We start from the raw sequence: 19,914 nt of genomic DNA, 5'->3' as shown, positions 1-19,914 counted from the left end.
GAACAGCATCCAAACCTGTTAGAATCTTATAGACCTGGATCATGTCCCCCCTCAGTCTCCTTTGCTTGAGGCTGAACAGATTTAGCTCAACTAACCTTTCCTCGTATGACATTCCTCTAAGACCAGGAATCATTCTTGTGGCCCTACGCTGCACCTTTTCTAAGGTCGCAATGTCCTTTTTAAGATATGGTGACCAAACCTGCACACAGTATTCTAGGTGAGGTCTCACCAAGGAATTGTATAATCTTAGCATCACCTCCCTTGACTTAAACTAAATTTGACTGGAGCGGGAGGAAATTTTAGTGGAGTGAGGAGTGGTGTTGAGTGGAGCGGCTTAGTGCGAATTAGAGCGGAGAAGCGGGCGGATATGGCAAGCTGTTTTAACATTTAATCGCTAGACTGGATATGCATTGCAGATATCTCTAATTCAATTCTTCCTAGTCAAAAAGAGCATTTCAGATATCCACAATGACATTCTTCCTATCCACAATTGTCATTTCAGATATCCACAACGTCATTCTTCCTAGGAGAAACTACGTCACTTTTGCCATTCATGTCTATTGGGCTTTCAATTTCAGATATCCACAATTACATTTCAGATATCTAGAATTAACATTCTGGATATCCGAAATTGAATTCTTACTAGGAAAAACTCCCATTTCAGATATCTACAATCCAATTGTTACTAGTCATAATTTTAATTTCAGATATCCGAAAGGATACCACCATTTTAGATATCCAGAATGCAATTTCGAATATCCAAAATACATTGTGACTAGTAAAAATGTCTTTACGGATATCCAGAATTCATATTATGACTAGTAAAAATGCAATTTCAGATATATACAATTAGAATTACGCCTAGGAACAATGCAATTGCAGATATCTACAATTGTATTGTGGATATCTGTTGAAGAGTAGATACGACGCCGTTTTAACATAAAAACGATCCATTTACTATCCACAATTACATTTTAGATATACAGAATATCATTTCTCCTAGTCAAAATTATATTCTTACTAGTCAGAATGCCAGTTGCAGATATCCACAATTACATTCTTACTAGTAGAAAATGTATTTCAAGATATCTAAAACTTTATTTCTCCTAGTCACAATTCCGTTTAAGATATCTTTAAATCTTTACAAAGTATAAGTAGCCGTTTTAACATGTAATCGCTAGACTGGATATGTATTGCAGATATCCGCAATTCAATTCTTCCTAGTCAAAAAGAACATTTCAGATATCCACAATGACATTCTTCCTATCCACAATTGTCATTTCAGATATCCACAACGTCATTCTTCCTAGGAGAAATAACGTCACTTTTGCCATTCATGTCTATTGGGCTTTCAATTTCAGATATCCGCAATTACATTTCAGATATCCAGAATGTTCATTCTGGATATCCGAAATTGAATTCCTGATAGTAAAAACTCCCATTTGAGATATCTACAATCCAATTGTTACTAGTCATAATTTTAATTTCAGACATCCGAAAGGAAAAAAACATTCCAGATATATATAATGTAATTTTGAATATCCAAAAATACATTGTGAATAGTAAAAATGTCATTACATATATCCACAATTCGCATTATGACTAGTAAAAATGCAATTGCAGATATCTATAATTAGAATTACGCCTAGGAACAATGCAATTGCAGATTTCTACAATTGTATTGTGGATATCTGTTAACGAGTAGATAGGACGCCGTTTTAACATAAAATGGGTCCATTGACTATCCACAATTAGCGTCACCTCGCTCCACTTTAGTATACCGGAACTGTCCCAGACCAGCTCACACGCTGTGTATGAAGCAGGACTGACCTAGAAATAAACCATTTCTACTTGAATGTGGATTTGACTGCTCATTTACTTTGATGACAGGCAAAAGTTAAGGCTAAAACGTTCGTTCTTGGAGACAGCGGTGAGCGATTTCCTTGGAGCGGGATTAAAATTGGCCCGAGAGGGGGGCGATAATGAGCGAAGTGGCTGTGAGTGGGGGGAGCTGGAAGAGCGTACAGGTCCGTGAGCGATAAGCTCCACTTACATGCTCTGGTCAAAATTATGCATAATTTTGGTCTGCATGGGACTGCACTGACTGCGAACAGCTGACAGCCCCTCAACACGCCACTTGCGCTATACTGTATATAGCTGTGTCTGTCAGCAGACCCTCTGGGTGACCAAATCAAAAATGAAACTGGAGCAAAACTAGTAAATCCAGCTAATACTGATTTAATTCCACTGGAGTCTGTATTTGTGCTGAACAGTGCAGATCAGCTAAACGTATCATGCTGATCACTTTCTGTTCTGCTGCATTAACAGCAAAAACTACACTCACCTAAAGGATTATTAGGAACACCTGTTCAATTTCTCATTAATGCAATTATCTAATCAACCAATCACATGGCAGTTGCTTCATTGCATTTAGGGGTGTGGTCCTGGTCACGACAATCTCCTGAACTCCAAACTGAATGTCAGAATGGGAAAGAAAGGTGATTTAAGCAATTTTGAGCGTGGCATCGTTGTTGGTGCCAGACGGGCCGGTCTGAGTATTTCACAATCTGCTCAGTTACTGGGATTTTCACGCACAACCATTTCTAGGGTTTACAAAGAATGGTGTGCAAAGGGAAAAACATCCAGTATGCGGCAGTCCTGTGGGCGAAAATGTCTTGTTGATGCTAGAGGTCAGAGGAGAATGGGCCGACTGATTCAAGCTGATAGAAGAGCAACTTTGACTGAAATAACCACTCGTTACAACCGAGGTATGCAGCAAAGCATTTGTGAAGCCACAACACGCACAACCTTGAGGCGGATGGGCTACAACAGCAGAAGACCCCACCGGATACCACTCATCTCCACTACAAATAGGAAAAAGAGGCTACAATTTGCACGAGCTCACCAAAATTGGACAGTTGAAGACTGGAAAAATGTTGCCTGGTCTGATGAGTCTCGATTTCTGTTGAGACATTCAAATGGTAGAGTCAGAATTTGGCGTAAACAGAATGAGAACATGGATCCATCATGCCTTGTTACCACTGTGCAGGCTGGTGGTGGTGGTGTAATGGTGTGGGGGATGTTTTCTTGGCACACTTTAGGCCCCTTAGTGCCAATTGGCCATCGTTTAAATGCCACGGCCTACCTGAGCATTGTTTCTGACCATGTCCATCCCTTTATGACCACCATGTACCCATCCTCTGATGGCTACTTCCAGCAGGATAATGCACCATGTCACAAAGCTTGAATCATTTCAAATTGGTTTCTTGAACATGACAATGAGTTCACTGTACTAAAATGGCCACCACAGTCGCCAGATCTCAACCCAATAGAGCATCTTTGGGATGTGGTGGAACGGGAGCTTCGTGCCCTGGATGTGCATCCCACAAGTCTCCATCAACTGCAAGATGCTATCCTATCAATATGGGCCAAAATTTCTAAAGAATGCTTTCAGCACCTTGTTGAATCAATGCCACGTAGAATTAAGGCAGTTCTGAAGGCGAAAGGGGGTCAAACACCGTATTAGTATGGTGTTCCTAATAATCCTTTAGGTGAGTGTATATATTCAGCAACGTGAAACAAAGAACGTTTTATATTTTACCGTGCAAGTTATTAGCTTTCTATTAAAACGTATGTAGTTATTAATTTATTTGTAATAAGGAGTTTATAGAGAACTGTCATAGCAACAGTATGGATGACATCATCAATTATTTAGCTGGCTTATATTTTTATATATTTTTACCGGATGTACGTCGCACCGCCATTCTAGATATCTGAAATGACGACGACAGGGAAACATACTGGCGGAATACACGTCATTTTTCCTAGTAAGAATTCAATTTCGGATATCCAGAATGTTAATTCTAGATATCTAAAATGTAATTGCGGATATCTGAAATTGAAAGCCCAATAGACATGAACGGCAAAAGTGACGTAATTTCTCCTAGGAAGAATGACATTGTGGATATCTGAAATGACAATTGTGGATAGGGAGAATGTCATTGTGGATATCTGAAATGCTCTTTTTGACTAGGAAGAACTGAATTACGGATATCTCCAATACATATCCAGTCTAGCGATTAAATGTCAAAACGGCCACTTATACTACGTAAAGATTTAAAGATATCTTAAATGGAATTTTGACTAGGAGAAATAAAGTTTTAGATATCTTGAAATACATTTTCTACTAGTAAGAATGTAATTGTGGATATCTGCAACTGCCATTCTGACTAGTAAGAATATAATTTTGACTAGGAGAAATGATATTCTGTATATCTAAAATGTAATTGTGGATAGTAAATGGATCGTTTTTATGTTAAAACGGCGTCTTATCTACTCTTCAACAGATATCCACAATACAATTGTAGATATCTACAATTGCATTGTTCCTAGGCGTAATTCTAATTGTAGATATCTGCAATTGCATTTTTACTAGTCATAATATGAATTGTGGATATCTGTAATAACATTTTTACTATTCACAGTGTATTTTTGGATATTCGAAATTACATAATATATATCTGGAATGTTTTTTTTTCCTTTCGGATATCTGAAATTAAAATTATGACTAGTAACAATTGGATTGTAGATATCTGAAATGGGAGTTTTTACTAGTAAGAATTCAATTTCGGATATCCAGAATGTTAATTCTAGATATCTGAAATGTAATTGTGGATATCTGAAATTGAAAGCCCAATAGACATGAATGGCAAAAGTGACGTAGTTTCTCCTAGGAAGAATGACGTTGTGGATATCTGAAATGACAATTGTGGATAGGAAGAATGTCATTGTGGATATCTGAAATGCTCTTTTTGACTAGGAAGAATTGAATTACGGATATCTGCAATGCGTATCCAGTCTAGCGATTAAATGTCAAAACGGCCACTTACAGTATACTTTGTAAAGATTTAAAGATATCTTAAATAGCATTATGACTAGGAGAAATAAAGTTTTAGATATCTTGAAATACATTTTCTACTAGTAAGAATGCAATTGTGGATATCTCTAATTGCCATTCTGACTAGTACGAATATAATTTTGACTAGGAGAAATTATATTATGTATATCTAAAATGTAATTACGGATAGGAGTGTGACTTGATTAAATGTTAAAACGGCTTGCCATAGGCGGAGCCAACAGCCTCGTGAGCGAGGAGCGGAAATTCTCACTGCTCCACTCCGCTCACATGCTCTGATACAAAGCCTCATTAATAATTTAGCCATACTAAGCTGCTGAAATTGTGGGCGTAAATAAATGTCCGTATAGCACAGAAAAGCTGGCGCACTGCCAAATGTTGCGCCTGTCATCTGAAGCCCTAGTGATTATTGCGTATGCGCGATATAATATCGATATGATATCGCCCAGCCCTAATCTACATCACCATTAGCTGCACCCCCACCTTGTTGTTGTACCACATTATCAACATTCATAATTTCTGGCTCCCCCGTCGCCGCTGCACCACCTTGTTGCGCCCCATTATCAACATCCATAATTTCTGGTTCCACCTCTGCTGCCCCATCATCATTTAAATCATTTAATAAGTTTTGTAAGATGGAGTTAAATTCACCCGGGTGCTCGCCATTCAGCTCTGTTAGCATTTGATGCAGAGAGAGTGCATGGCCAACCATAATCTACATCAAGCATTTCAATATCTGTGTCCAGTCCATTGACGCCTCTAGCACCAGGCACGGTCGCGTGGCTGTCCGCCATTTCCACATCCATAGACACATGGGCATTTGGTAAATTTAAATCATTTATCATGGCAAGCAAAAAGGGGTTAACTTCACCCGGCGGTCTGTCATTCAGTTCATCAATCAGCCGCTGCAGATCAGGGTTAATCGTTGCTTCTCCATTGTCGTCGTTTACATGCATCCTTCTAGACCCCCCAGTCCCATCAAAACTACTGTGGACGGACGGAACCCCGCAGGACGTGTATGCACTAGCTCACGTTCATCCGGCTATACACTTTATTATTTCTTAAAACGTAATTAAATATAACACATTAATAAAATACATGTAATGTATTTTTATTTTATTAAAGTTTAAACGGCAACCATTAACACCCCCAAACCATATGTGGCATAAGCATGTATGGTACAATTAGGCCAAAACCCCCTCCCCCCGACCAATCAGATCAAAGGATACGCCCACATCCGCTTATGACATCATAGATGGGGGAGAGCTTTAAGCTCCGCTCACAAAAATAGGCCCCACCCAAACTGCCAACTAACCTCTCTCTCACACAACGACTTATTCACTCATTCATGCCAGGATGAGCAGCTGTGGCTTCAGGAAGTGACAAAAATTAAAACATCAGACACCCTTGACTCCCTTAAAGATGAGCAACGCCCACAGAAAAGACAGCCACACGATGCTCACCTCATATCCCTTCTTCTATGGTCACAGTGATGGCTTTTGCATCGTTCTCTAAATGCTTAGCTACGAAATTACTAAAAATAAAGAGAAAGTCATTCTAAGAGCAAAGCAAGGGAACGCTCTGAAGATCGTGTAGTTTGGCGTGTTGACAGTGGCTACGAGACGCCTCTATGCAGAAACAAATGAAGTAGACAACAGCCTGGAGAGAGGTGCCTAATGCATACATCATATAGGTTCCGGTGTATAAATATATAGGCATTTGGTTAGATAGCTCACTATCCTTTAATTATCATATCAATTCCTTGCAGTCTAAAGTCAAAACAAAACTCGTTTTTTTATATAGAAATCGTATGTCTTTTACTGCTTCTGCGAAGTGTATGATAGTCAAGATGTCCATATATTGCCATTATTCGATTATGGTGACATTATTTATAGAACAGCAGGCAAAGGAATTTTACATAAACTTGATATAATTTATCACTCAGTTCTTCGATTTGTCACAAACGCGCCATTTAATACACACCACTGTCTTCTTTATTCTGCAGCTCAACTGCCTTCATTGCAGACTCGTCGCAACATACATTGGTTCTCTTTTATCTATAAAACACTTCTTGGGTTTGCACCTCCTTACTTGACAGATTTGCTGCAGATTTTACCTAAACCTACATATAACACACGTATGTCTTCTCTCATTAAACTGAAGCCTCCAAAATTTAGGTCCTCTGTCGGTCGTAAATCATTCCAATTTACAGCCGCAACTGATTGGAATTCATTACAATTATCACTAAAACTGAACAATTTTATAGATGTTATTACTTTTAAAAAACACCTAACAGACATATTTAAGGATAAATGCAATTGTTTCTAAACTGTTAAATGTTTTTGTCTATGTAACATTATTTAGTATTGTATATAATTTTGTTCATTGTCTTTGTTTTACGTTGTCTATCGTCAACATGCTGGCATTGCCAGGCTGGCATTGTAAATAAGAATTTGTTCTTAATGCTTTGCCTGGTAAAATAAAGGTTTAAATAAAAAAAAATATATATTTTAGTTAAATTGCAATTGTTCAGTAAGATAGCATATATGATATACCGGTTATTAGCTTGTATCTATAATTGTTATCACTTACATGTTACATGTTAACTTACTACCATCCATCCATTCCCTCTAACTGCCAGGTTTATTCAGGGTCACAGTGGGTCTGAATCCTATGCCAGAGGTTACAGGTGGAAGGCAGGGTACAACCCAGAATGGGACACCAACCCATCATAAGGCACATTCAGACACCTATGAGCAGTTTGGCAACTCCAGTTTACCTTGGACTGCAGGGGGAACCAGAGTATCCAGAGGAAACCCCCCAACAAAACAGGAAGAACACACGTGGAGCCACAGCAGAGACTCAAACGCTGGTCCCAAAGGTGAGAAACAACAGTGCTAAACACTGCACCACCATGCCGCCCCAAACTACCAATACACTAAACTATAACACTTCAGAATGTGGCTTTTATTAGTCAATAAGAAACATATAAAACGTAATTGTTCTTTAATGTGTAATGTTCAATTGTTCAACAATTTAATGCACTGTTTAAAAATAAAAATATAAAAAAATGTTTCTATTACTTTTACAAATAAAGACATGTGATAACAAATCTAAACTAACAATTTTTTAATAATATTTTTCACCGACACGGCCAATCAATTTGAGTAAATTGAGTAATCTATGAAATAATACAGTTAGACATCATCACGCAATGATATCACAGCGTCATTTAGCAACTTATAGCAGCAAATCGACCTGCCTGTAGCAGCTTTCCCTGAAAATTAGCAGGGTAGACCCAAGGCGGCCAGGAGCTTCTCAGCAGACTCTACACAGCAAATGTGCCAGTGTTAAATTAACACTGCATGGTGTCTATATGGGTCCACACCATTTAGTGTTACTTTTAACACTTTACAGTGTGCAGTGAGTGTTGTTTTTACAGTGTTAATATTTAATAACTCTTTTAACCTCCTGAGACCCCACCCATTCATTTATGTCCATTGTAGTGGACATTTTGTTTTTGCGTCTATCTTTTCACTGATGTAAGGAAACTTATGTATTTCTGTTGTGCACTAAAGAGGACATGCTGTGAAATTAAAAATAAAAATAAATTTGAAAAAATCTAAATTGTAAGATGTCTTATTTCCTCTGGAGACAAATAACCTACAATTGAAGGACACTTTTTTCCTTGGGTCTCAGGAGGATATTGTTCAATTCACAACCTAGAGTGTTAAGGCAATGTGTCTCCACCTCTTCCTAAATTGCAAGCCCATATGGGTGGCACACAAGTACAAAATGGGTGGCCCATATCAGCCCCATTTTAATGTACTCTCATTTGAACTCATTTGGGCATTCAGCTGCTGTGTTTTACTAACCCACCATAATAAGAAATACCAGTTTTATTTCAGTTCAGTTTTTGACACCCAAAGAACTGTGCTCATGTATGTTGGAGAATGTTGAAAGACTGTGATTATAAATGTATTTATTTAAGCCTGAGTAAGATATATTTCTTCAATTAGAGTAAGAAAGAACCTGTCAAGCTCTCCTGAGAACGTCCTGTGGCATAAAAGTGAGTGAAATGTATGGTACCATACACTGATTATGAAGCTAGACTGTATTAGACTGCATAACATAATTTAGCAGGGCTGAGAAAAGGTGATAGCTATCTAAATGGGTGGAGTGTATTTCCACTAAAGCAGATCTAATGGGTGGTGGCCTTATTGTTTTTAGACCACAACTTGGGATAAAAGAACAAATCATATCACTGTGCTCATTTAATATTCAGATTTTCATTAAGCTTAATTTTTAGAAACCCACCACGATCGAGGATGGTATGGCACTGATATTAGTCTTTACCACATTTATTTTTTTAGCATGCATGGTATTTTGTTTAAGTTGATCTGGAGGTACTTCCTCGAGAGCTTAGGCTTAGAAGAGAAGCAAAATTAGTTTTCATAATAATAAGCCTTCTGTAGTTAAGTCATAGAGGCTAAATCATCTAGCCTAATCACTGGCTAGCACACAAGAGCCATTTCAGTGGTTTTTGTTCTCTTTCCCTATTCATCACAATTGTGGTGGATTAAAAAAAAAAAACACCAAGTCAAAAACAGTACTGCATCATGCTATGCTAATATACAGCCATAAATTCTTCCTCTAACTTGATGCTGACATAGAACAAAACCACACATCACAAAAAGAAAACCGGGACCACAGCTCTCTAATCTGCAAGATCAATCAGAACTGAGTCAGCAAAGCTTTAATATTAAACAAGAAATTGTTTGGTCAGAGTCTTTCTCATGATGGTGGGTAAATCTGGGATGGCTCTTCTGATCCTCATGACTTGCGCGCATATTAAAATGGGGCAAATGTGTGGAGGTGGAGACTCATTGACTTAACACCCTATGGTGTAAATTGAACACTAAAATAAAGATTAACACTGTAAAAACAACACTCACTGCACACTGTTTACTTAAAGGTAACACTGAATGGTGTGGACGCAAATAGACACCACACAGTGTTAATTTAACAATGGCACATTTGCTGTGTAGCACTGGAGGTGAAGTGCGCACCACTGACTGTGTATTCAGGGCTCAAGTGAGCTCTCCTCTTCCCACTCAGCTGTTCTTCCTCCGATGACTCCTCCCTCCTCTTCCGTTCTCCTTCGTTCTTCATCAGTACCCCCCAGCTGTCGCTCCTGCCTTCTCCCGCTCCTCATCCACCCTCCGCATCGCCCGTCTCACCCACTCTTGGTCGGGATCTGCACACACATTCTTTCCGCGTCGAGTGTGGAACCTGCCGGGGAATGAGCTGACCGTTTTGTACTGAATGCGGCAGGCGGACGGATGACCCTTTCGATCATATGTTGACATTTATTTTTATTCAGAGGACGCTTCTGTCCCAAGAGACTTACAAACGAGGCAAGCAGCAAACATACTAAGCTCCTAATGAATGCCCAGGTACGACTCTAAGCACTGTAGGAGCAAGAATACACTGCATCGTCCAAAAAGAGTAAAAACCTAACACACCTATTCAACCAGAGAAAGTGCAACATTCTTCACATGTAAGATACATCCATTGCAGGGTTCATGTCGATGTTTTAATGTAGCCCACATGCTTATATAGAAATTAAAATATAAGAAATTACTGATGATTACTGACTTATCTGTGTCTGATAATTAAAGCCTGCAATACAGGTTATAAATACAGTAATTTTGCAAATATGTTACTGTTCTGACACACCCTGGGCTGGGTTGTTGCTTATCTCAAGTTTAATCAACACAGATGCATTTAAAAAGAGGAAAAATGTATGATCTGTCTAGGTCTGGATCCACTCACTGTTAAAACATCATAACTCATTTGACAGCCAGTTCTGAATCCGTGCAAGGGCGCTGCCTTCCAGCTGCTTTAAAACTTAACTTTTAAAACTGCATGGTACAGTTAGGTTACTTGTAACTGAGTGGCAGCCTCACTAACTTAAGCGGAATACGGGTCATTTCCTTATTGAGTATTGTTCCGAATATGTGTGTAACGTTACAGCTGTCAGCCCTTATTGGTCTTTAACGAAAAACACAATTATTAAAATATACCAGATGCCAATAATTTAATCTTCACGTCTTCTTAATCGCTATGTATAGCAAGCTAAATTGTAAGGAATATTAGTCGCAAACTATGAACTGTTCTTTATTAAAACTATTACGTTTTAGTAGCACTTGCTTTGCACTTACACGACAGCCCTCACCGGGCAGAGTACTGCTTCCTGCACAAAGTAGCTTGCGGTGTGGTGTGGGTGTATCCTCTTGTTAGACACGGAGTGGCAGCATGATACGGACGGTCCGTATGCTAGAAAAGTGAAGAACACGTGAATATTTTAACAGAGGGATACGCCAGCACCCCCCGCTCAATGCTATGTAATACGACTGCTTCAAACCAAATTAAAATATGCACATTCATACGCATACATAACCACCGCAAACTACTACCATTGCATAAAAACTAGGCTACGGAATGTGGTAGACAACCACGGTTAATCGAGTGCGCGTCCTCAGACTCACTTGTACAGACGGGGCACGCCGCCGCGGCGATGAGCAGGACGGCAACCGCAGTAATCCGCCGCATCATTCCTGAGACGGTATATGCACTTTCCGGTGACCAGAGGCGGATATAAGTGCTGGCAAGGTCACCGATACCGATATGCAGTGTCTCAACCTTGACGCCAAAACTCAGGACCGATAGTTCCACCTCCCTTATGGGCAGCCCTGCCCAGTATTACTTCATTTCCTCTCTCTAATAATATAAACGTAAATCAGCAGGTAAAACAGTGATATTTTGACGTCATAATCGATTCTCATACTGAAAACTTTTAGATAAGTTAGAATCAATCATTTCAGTATAGATAAGCACATCCTTAGTGAAAATAACTGCCCTGGAGAAAAAAAAGGTTCGCATATGTCTTTAGCTGTTAGACTTGTGCGGTTTATTTTGCAAAACGGAGCTGTTGTGCGATTAAACGTGCCTCGTGCTCACGGTTTGGTTTAATCACTGTGTATCGGTCCCCTTAATTAAAATGGCTTGTTCTTGGCTTCCTGAAACCAGAAAGTCGCTTTTATTAAAATGGCTTATTCTTTGCTTCCTGACCTGAAACCAGATCCGTCGCTTTTGTTTTTGTAACCTGGTGGAGTGTTACAACACGTGTTCCGCAAGGATGCAAGAGGACACGCCTAAAATATTTCACATATCACTGTCAAATATTGTTGAAATATTCCTGAAAAACATAAACCGTAATTAATCAAGGAGAGGCGCACTGCTCCGCACGAGGAGTCTCCTCTTTTTGTCGTCCATATATCCTCCCTCCTTCAAGATTCGGTTGAGCTGGAGCAGATCTTTGCCATATTTTTACCTGCATGGACACAAAGGCGCCTGTCAGCATACTTTACTTTTCCGCATGCCTTTATGTATTGTAATAGCCTACCACGCACAAGTTGAATGGCACTAATTTCGTCATCAGCGGTATCCCGGCCGATTGTGCCCATGTATGTAATTTCTGACCCAGTTCCAGTAAACCACATCCCCTTTCGCACGCCCTTTATTGTGATCCAACAGTAGTTCCAATCCACCCACACCCCATGCTGTGATCTCATCAGCTGGAGAGGCACACTTGTATATAACCTGGAGTGCAGGTACCTGACAGGTTTTACATCCTACCTGGTCTCTGATGAACCACAGCTGATCTCAGGCAGATAGTAACTCCAAAGGCAGGATAGAAAACCTGTTTGATATATGTATGGAATATTATTTAGCACTACAACGTAGAATATAATCATTATGGTATTATTAAAAAGCATGCCAAATACCCATGATATAACCATTACAATGTAATCAACACAATGTAATCAATTGAGTATGTATTTGCACCTTTTGTTAACCTAGGAGTTTCTGTTAGCTACTTCATGTTAGCGCTAAATGTATGAATATCCACCTTTATTAGCGTTATACCATATCACTATGTTGAAGGACAAATATAATATCAACCCTCTATTAGACAATGTGCAACAGGCTGAAGCTGCCAAATCTTGCTACTGAAGGAAGGGGTTTGCCAGTTCACCAAAAGTCCACAGCTGAGCATTTCTAAAAAACCAAGTTTAGATGGTCGCACCACCATTATGTTTGGCCGAGGGACCAAACAGTAAAAAAAAATGGTGGACAAACTTACCTAGGGGTGTGGATTAAGGGGGGGAAAAATGATTGTGAATGGCTGAAGGAATGGTGATGCTCAAGTGATGAGATATTGTTAAATAATAAGTACTTGTATAAAAAATTGTTGTAAAACAGTATTGGACACACTTTAAGTGTCCAGCACTGATTGTAACCTCGCTGTTGCAATAAATACTGAATGTGGATCTACACAAGTGGCTTCTGACTTCAACGTAGAGCCAACACCTTATCGTGGTTTTCAGTGTATATGGAGCCCATCAAGGGTCCATAATTAGCCCATGTGGGCTAACCCATGTGGGGCTAACCGACTGCGGATAAAATTGACTGGGCCCCACTTGGGTTTCCCATGTCAGCCCAAGTGCATCCCATGCGGGCCCCACGTGGATGTGTTGGCTGGGAACGCCTCGGGATTCCCCCGGAGGAGCTGGAGGAAGTGGCCAGGGAGAGGGAAGTCTGGGTTTCCCTGCTGAGATTGCTGCCCCTGCGACCCGACCTCGGATAAGCGGAGGATAATGGATGGATGGATGGATGGAAAAACCACAACATATGCTCCTGGATCAGGGTTCATATTATGAAGGTAAAACAGTAGCAAAACTCGAGAGCTTGCTAATTTGAATGTGAGAACTTGTAAAATTAATATTTGTATTTGTAAGTTGAAATTTATACTCACAGCTCTGATGTGAAAAGCTGCATCTATCGATTTGCACACACAGACAATACTCAGAACACCTGTGTTTTGAATCCGAAGTTGCAGATTAATAGTTACAAATTAAATGTGTAAAGTGTCATTCACATAAACAAAATGACAGGCACAATTGTGTACTACACATTTATCTTTGCGCTTTACTTCAGTTTCGCTGTACAACCACAAGTCGACACTCACAACCTCTCAGATCTGGCAGTACAACCTCAAATCCTAGCGCTTTGACTTTTGCTACTCCTTTTGCGATATTCCTGTAGCAACACTCACTCGTGCACTTGTAAATGCAAACTTGAGAGAGCAGAGGTGGGGGCGGGGCTGGGGAGGGAATGAAGTCATTTTATTGGTCGATGCCTCACCAATGAACAACGCCAGCCACAATGCAAACATTTGTATGCATATGTATCACATAAGTGCATTCACATTAAATGCAACAACAACAATAATAATAACAATAAATTTAATTATTAGGAAGAAGTGACCCACCCCACACGAATGGTACAGTGTAATGATTCTATTACAAAAAGGTTGGTCACGAAGTATCTTGTCTTGTTTTTTTTATCTTGTTTTTTTATCAGAACACACTGATCATTAAAATGCAGATATTTTTCTTATTTTTCAGAATCTTTCATGTTATCTTGAAAAACATGCTTAATGCATTGTAAAAACTGTCATTTTCATAAACATAATAAACATTTAGGCAATTATTGTACTATGTACATTTATTTAACAATTTAATTAACTAAAAATACATGAGAAGGCACTTATATATTTTAACTTTGCAGTTATATATAACAGTCTATAACTAACAATACTGAATGTATAGAAAAATATTAAAAAATAAAAACTTACACTCGAATTGTTCGATTTAGCCATCGCGATCGATCGACAACGATGACGACCACCACCACCGAAACGGCGCGAGCTGCTCTGTGTAGTGACGTCATCGCGCACAAACCGCCCCACTGCATTGGCTGGCTCCAACCAATTAAACGACATTGCTGCGCTTTTACTGATATATAAAAACCAGAAAAACTAATGATATTTCATAAAAATATTTTCCAAGCATTTAAAAAAAAATAGCTGATACATATGTGTAACCAGCAGATGTCAGTGTAGACTGCCCTTGTCCTCTTTCAGCCACCGTAGCTCTCTTCCCTGTGGACACACCCCCATGTAGCTCTGAGTGGCTACCCATTCAATGTTGGGTTGCACCATTTTCTATAAAATGCTTCCCTAAGCCATGTCAGGTAGGAGTTTGGCTTTACTGCATCCCTCTGGGTTCGTGCTGTGTCCTGCAGGAAGGTATGTGCGGTTGTCTGGTTTACCTTTTTTTTTCGACAATGTCGCAAGTAGCTTAAAGCTAATATTAGGTTGTTTGGAAAATAGGTGGCCAGTGGTGTATCTATCCAGTCCGGGTGACGTGTGGCTGAGCTACCAAGGGTAGTACTGCTGTAAGCTGGCTTTGCATGCAGAGAGTAAGTAAAGAGGGTGCATTTTAATATCTGTGCTTTAACCGAGGTTTGCGTCTGGAGGACTCGTGAGCACCCGTGCTACGGTGGGAATCTGGCACTGTGGCAGTAGTAAAACAACGCTGTTCTGGGGAGCCAGAGCACGAGGCATCAGAAGCTAGTACTTGGGCCAAGGAATCTAGATGCACGGAGGTAACTCAGCAGTGTGTTTGGGTGTACTGTTCTGAGCTGTAATTAGACCAGTTAGCTGCATTTATGTTCCTTATATTTAATGGTGCGTTTTGGATATGTACTTGATTACTGTGATGCTGTGAGCGTCAGAAGCTAGTATTTGGCTCATGTAATCTCACGTGAAGGCGTATCGACAGACCCTGGCAAGGTTTCTGCCGTGAGTAACTGGCCCCAACCAACAAATGTGTCTGACCTTAGGTCTTTCCTGGGTTTTGTGAGCTACTATAGGCGATTCGTTGAGGGTTTTTCAAAATTAGCAGCCCCACTACATCGTCTGGTGACTGAATTGGCTGGGGCGAAAATATGGAAGGGCCAGGGCCCAAGGCTTGGTGGTGCGTGGACAGATGCCTGTAAAGAGAGCTTTCAAGAGCTGAAGAACAGGTTGGTGAGTGCACCTACCTTGGCCTTTGCTAACTTTACTCTCCCTTTTATCCTTGAGGTAGATGCCAGCCATACTGGGCTTGGGGCAGTGTTGTCCCAGGAACAGGAGGGAAAGATCCGCCCCATTGCCTATGCCAGTCGTAGCCTCAGTCCTCCAGAGAAAAATTATAGCTCAATGAAGGTGGAATTTCTGGCCATGAAATGGGCTATGACAGAAGTTTTGGGAGTATTTGTGGGGTCAGCAGTGCACCGTTTTGGATGGACAACAATCCCTTGAGCTATTTGGCGACTGCAAAGCTGGGCGCCACAGAGCAGAGATGGGTAGCGGAGCTCTCGGCTTATAATTATATCGTCCGTTATCGATCGGGCCGCCTGAATAGGAACGCAGATTCGCTGTCCCGGCAGCCCCCTGAAGAGCTCCGGGGCATGCCAGATTTCGTGGTAGTTGGCACCATGATGCCCGTTTCTGTGCAGCAAGCAGGCCGGCGAGAGGAGCGACCCCAGGTGATTCAAGCCAGTATATCCGTCTTCCCCTACCGGACGACTGCCGATATGGAGGCTCTGCAAGCGGCAGACCCAACCATCTCTGCTCTTCTCCCGTTCTGGCAGAAACAGAAGCCGCCCAACTCCTTAGCCCGGGAAGGGTTAGCAGGTCCAGTTAAGGTGCTGTTGAGGCAGTGGGACCGGCCTGTGGAAATACAGGGATTATTGTATCGTCGCATTCATCGACCTGATGGGGGAGAGGGAGTCTATCAACTCTTCTTACCAGACTGTTTGAAGGAAGATGTGTTGCTGAAACTCCATAATGAGCATGGCCACCAGGGGGCTGAAAGAACCACTGAGTTGGTATGACAGCGATGCTATTGGCCAGGCATGGGAGAAGACATCAAGTAGTGGTGTCATAACTGTGAACACTGCACCCTGGCGAAGACCACTCAGCCCAAGCTCCGTCCTACTGGCTTCCCGTCCTAACCAGATACTGACAGTTGATTTTACGCTGTTGGAACAATCTTCGGACGATAAGGAACATGTGTTGATCATGACCGATGTGTTTTCTAAATTCACGCAGGCCGTCCCCACCCGTGATCAAAAGGCAACTACAGTGGCTCGTGTGCTGGTCCAGGAGTGGTTTGTTCGATATGGGGTCCCCGCTCGCCTCCATTCCGATCAGGGCCGGAGCTTTGAGAGTACTGTCATCTACCAGTTGTGTAGTTTATACGGAGTCCAGAAGACCCGAACTACACCCTACCACCCACAGGACAACGGCCAGTGTGAGCGATTTAACCGAACTATGTGTGACCTGCTGCGAACTCTGTCTGCAGAGCAGAAGAGACACTGGCCCCAGTACTTGCCGCAGCTGGTGTTTAGCTATAATACTACTATTCATCAGTCAACCGGTGAGTCTCCACACTTCTTAATGTTTGGCCAAGAGCCTCAGTTACCTGTTGATTTTTTGTTAGGTAGGGTACAGGAACCAGAAGGGGGCCGGGTGAGCGAGTGGGTGCAGGAGCATCAGAGGCGTATGGATGTGGCCTTTCAAGGGGCCAGGGAACGAATGAAAATAGCAGCCGCACGGAGGAAGGATCGACATGACCAGAGAGCCCTGGTTGACCATTTAGAGGTAGGACAGCTTGTCTATATCCGCGATTGTACAATCAGGGGTCGTTCCAAAATCCAAGATGCCTGGAGTCCCATCCTCCATAAAGTCCTCCGAGCTCCATCCCCAGGGGGGGTCGTATACACCATAGCACCTGTGCATGATCTGACCAAGAGCCGACAGGTGCATCGGACCCTGTTGAAATCTGCTCCTCCTTGTGGTGGCCCGGAGCCACCTAGCGGCCCAGTGGATCTTTGAGTACAGGGGATGAGAACCGAGAAGAGGTGGGACAATGGGTTCTCGTGGGCGTAATGAGACCCCCAACATCGCTGGCCCAAACTAATTCCGTCGCCCCTCAGGCTGAGGTCACTGAGGTTGCCCTACTTCCAGCAGGGGCATCACCACCTATCTCCGTATAACCCCCAGTACCCTCAGCCTTGGCAGGTTCTGGACCAGATGACGGTATAGTACCACTTCGCAGGACTTCTCGGACCACTGCGGGGAGGCATGGGAACCCCTATCATCTGCCAGCGCCGGTTGGGAGCAGAGCGGACGGGGCTGCAGTCTCTTCGGTACTTGGGTCCAATAGCGAGGTTACCGTAGCCTTTCGTCCTTGGTGTTAGGCTTGGGCTGGTCTAAGGTCTTGGTGGCCCCCCTGTTATGTTTTTTGGGGTATAAGTCCAGGTTATATCATTGGCGGGACGCTGATACAAACTGGGGGGGAAGAATGTAACCAGCAGATGTCAGTGTAGACTGCCCTTGTCCTCTTTCAGCCACCGTAGCTCTCTTCCCTGTGGACACACCCCCATGTAGCTCTGAGTGGCTACCCATTCAATGTTGGGTTGCACCATTTTCTATAAAATGCTTCCCTAAGCCATGTCAGGTAGGAGTTTGGCTTTACTGCATCCCTCTGGGTTCGTGCTGTGTCCTGCAGGAAGGTATGTGCTGTCTAGTTTACCTTTTTTTTTCGACAATGTCGCAAGTAGCTTAAAGCTAATATTAGGTTGTTTGGAAAATAGGTGGCCAGTGGTGTATCTATCCAGTCCGGGTGACGTGTGGCTGAGCTACCAAGGGTAGTACTGCTGTAAGCTGGCTTTGCATGCAGAGAGTAGGTAAAGAGGGTGCATTTTATTATCTGTGCTTTAACCGAGGTTTGGGTCTGGAGGACTCGTGAGCACCGGTGCTACGGTGGGAATCTGGCACTGTGGCAGTAGTAAAACAACGCTGTTCTGGGGAGCCAGAGCACGAGGCGTCAGAAGCTAGTACTTGGGCCAAGGAATCTAGATGCACAGAGGTAACTCAGCAGTGTGTTTGGGTGTACTGTTCTGAGCTGTAATTAGATCAGTTAGCTGCATTTATGTTCCTTGTATTTAATGGTGCGTTTTGGATATGTACCTGATTACTGTGATGCTGTGAGCTACTGTAATGAGTCAATTCAGTCATGTTGGAGATTATATTATATCTGTCTAACACTTGTTTGTTTTACTAGACAGATTTGCTGCTGCTGCTTTTCCAGACTTATATTTTATTAGATACTAAATTTTAGTTCTGTGCCCTGTAGGGATAATGACTGTGGGTATGTTATGGTAGTATTTTTTCCTTTTTATATTCTTTATTTTCTTTTTATAAACTTCTAGTCACCATTTACCTGTCCTTTGGGAAAAGGTATTGGCTGCCACTATCTGACAGTAGGGTTTTATTCAATTGGGCTGTTAAAGTAAGTTAATTCCTCTACGGTCAGAAATGTATCTTTGGTCTTCTTTGCTATTGTATCCACTCGGCCTCAGGGCAGGTCATGTGATCTGGGTCCTCACGCACGGCGCATGCGACTTGTAGTGGTAATGAGCACTTCGTGTGTGTGTGGCGTAGTCGGACACCTTAGCCAGGAACCTTAGTTCCATCGAAGTGGACGCCACATATACATACAAATGTTTGCATTGTGGCTTGCGTTGTTCATTGGTGAGGCATCGACCAATAAAATGACTTCATTCCCGCCCCGCCCCCGACTCTGCTCTCTCAAGTTTGCATTTACAAGTGCACGAGTGAGTTTTGCTACAGGAATATCGCAAAAGGAGTAGCAAAAGTCAAAGCGCTAGGATTTGAGGTTGTACTGCCAGATCTGAGAGGTTGTGAGTGTCGACTTGTGGTTGTACAGCGAAACTGAAGTAAAGCGCAAAGATAAATGTGTAGTACACAATTGTGCCTGTCATTTTGTTTATGTGAATGACACTTTACACATTTAATTTGTAACTATTAATCTGCAACTTCGGATTCAAAACACAGGTGTTCTGAGTATTGTCTGTGTGTGCAAATCGATTAGATGCAGCTTTTCACATCAGAGCTGTGAGTATAAATTTCAACTTACAAATACAAATATTAATTTTACAAGTTCTCACATTCAAATTAG

At 41.7% G+C, this 19,914-nt stretch overlaps 1 long non-coding RNA gene across 1 annotated transcript; it reads right to left on the bottom strand.

The window, feature by feature from the left end:
* Window positions 1–7,864: 7,864 nt before the first annotated feature.
* LOC140588882 (uncharacterized) lies at window positions 7,865–12,189 on the bottom strand. Its single transcript, XR_011990125.1, has 3 exons — window positions 11,467–12,189; window positions 11,140–11,254; window positions 7,865–10,207 (listed from the first exon to the last, which is right to left on the bottom strand). It is a non-coding gene; the product is annotated as an uncharacterized lncRNA (long non-coding RNA).
* Between the last annotated feature and the right edge of the window lie 7,725 nt (window positions 12,190–19,914).

This window comes from Paramormyrops kingsleyae, chromosome 4 (genome assembly GCF_048594095.1).
Source record: "Paramormyrops kingsleyae isolate MSU_618 chromosome 4, PKINGS_0.4, whole genome shotgun sequence".
Classification (NCBI taxonomy): Eukaryota; Metazoa; Chordata; class Actinopteri; order Osteoglossiformes; family Mormyridae; genus Paramormyrops; species Paramormyrops kingsleyae.
The sequence above is the reverse complement of the archived record's forward strand: the minus strand, read 5'-3'. Positions and strand labels throughout refer to the sequence as shown.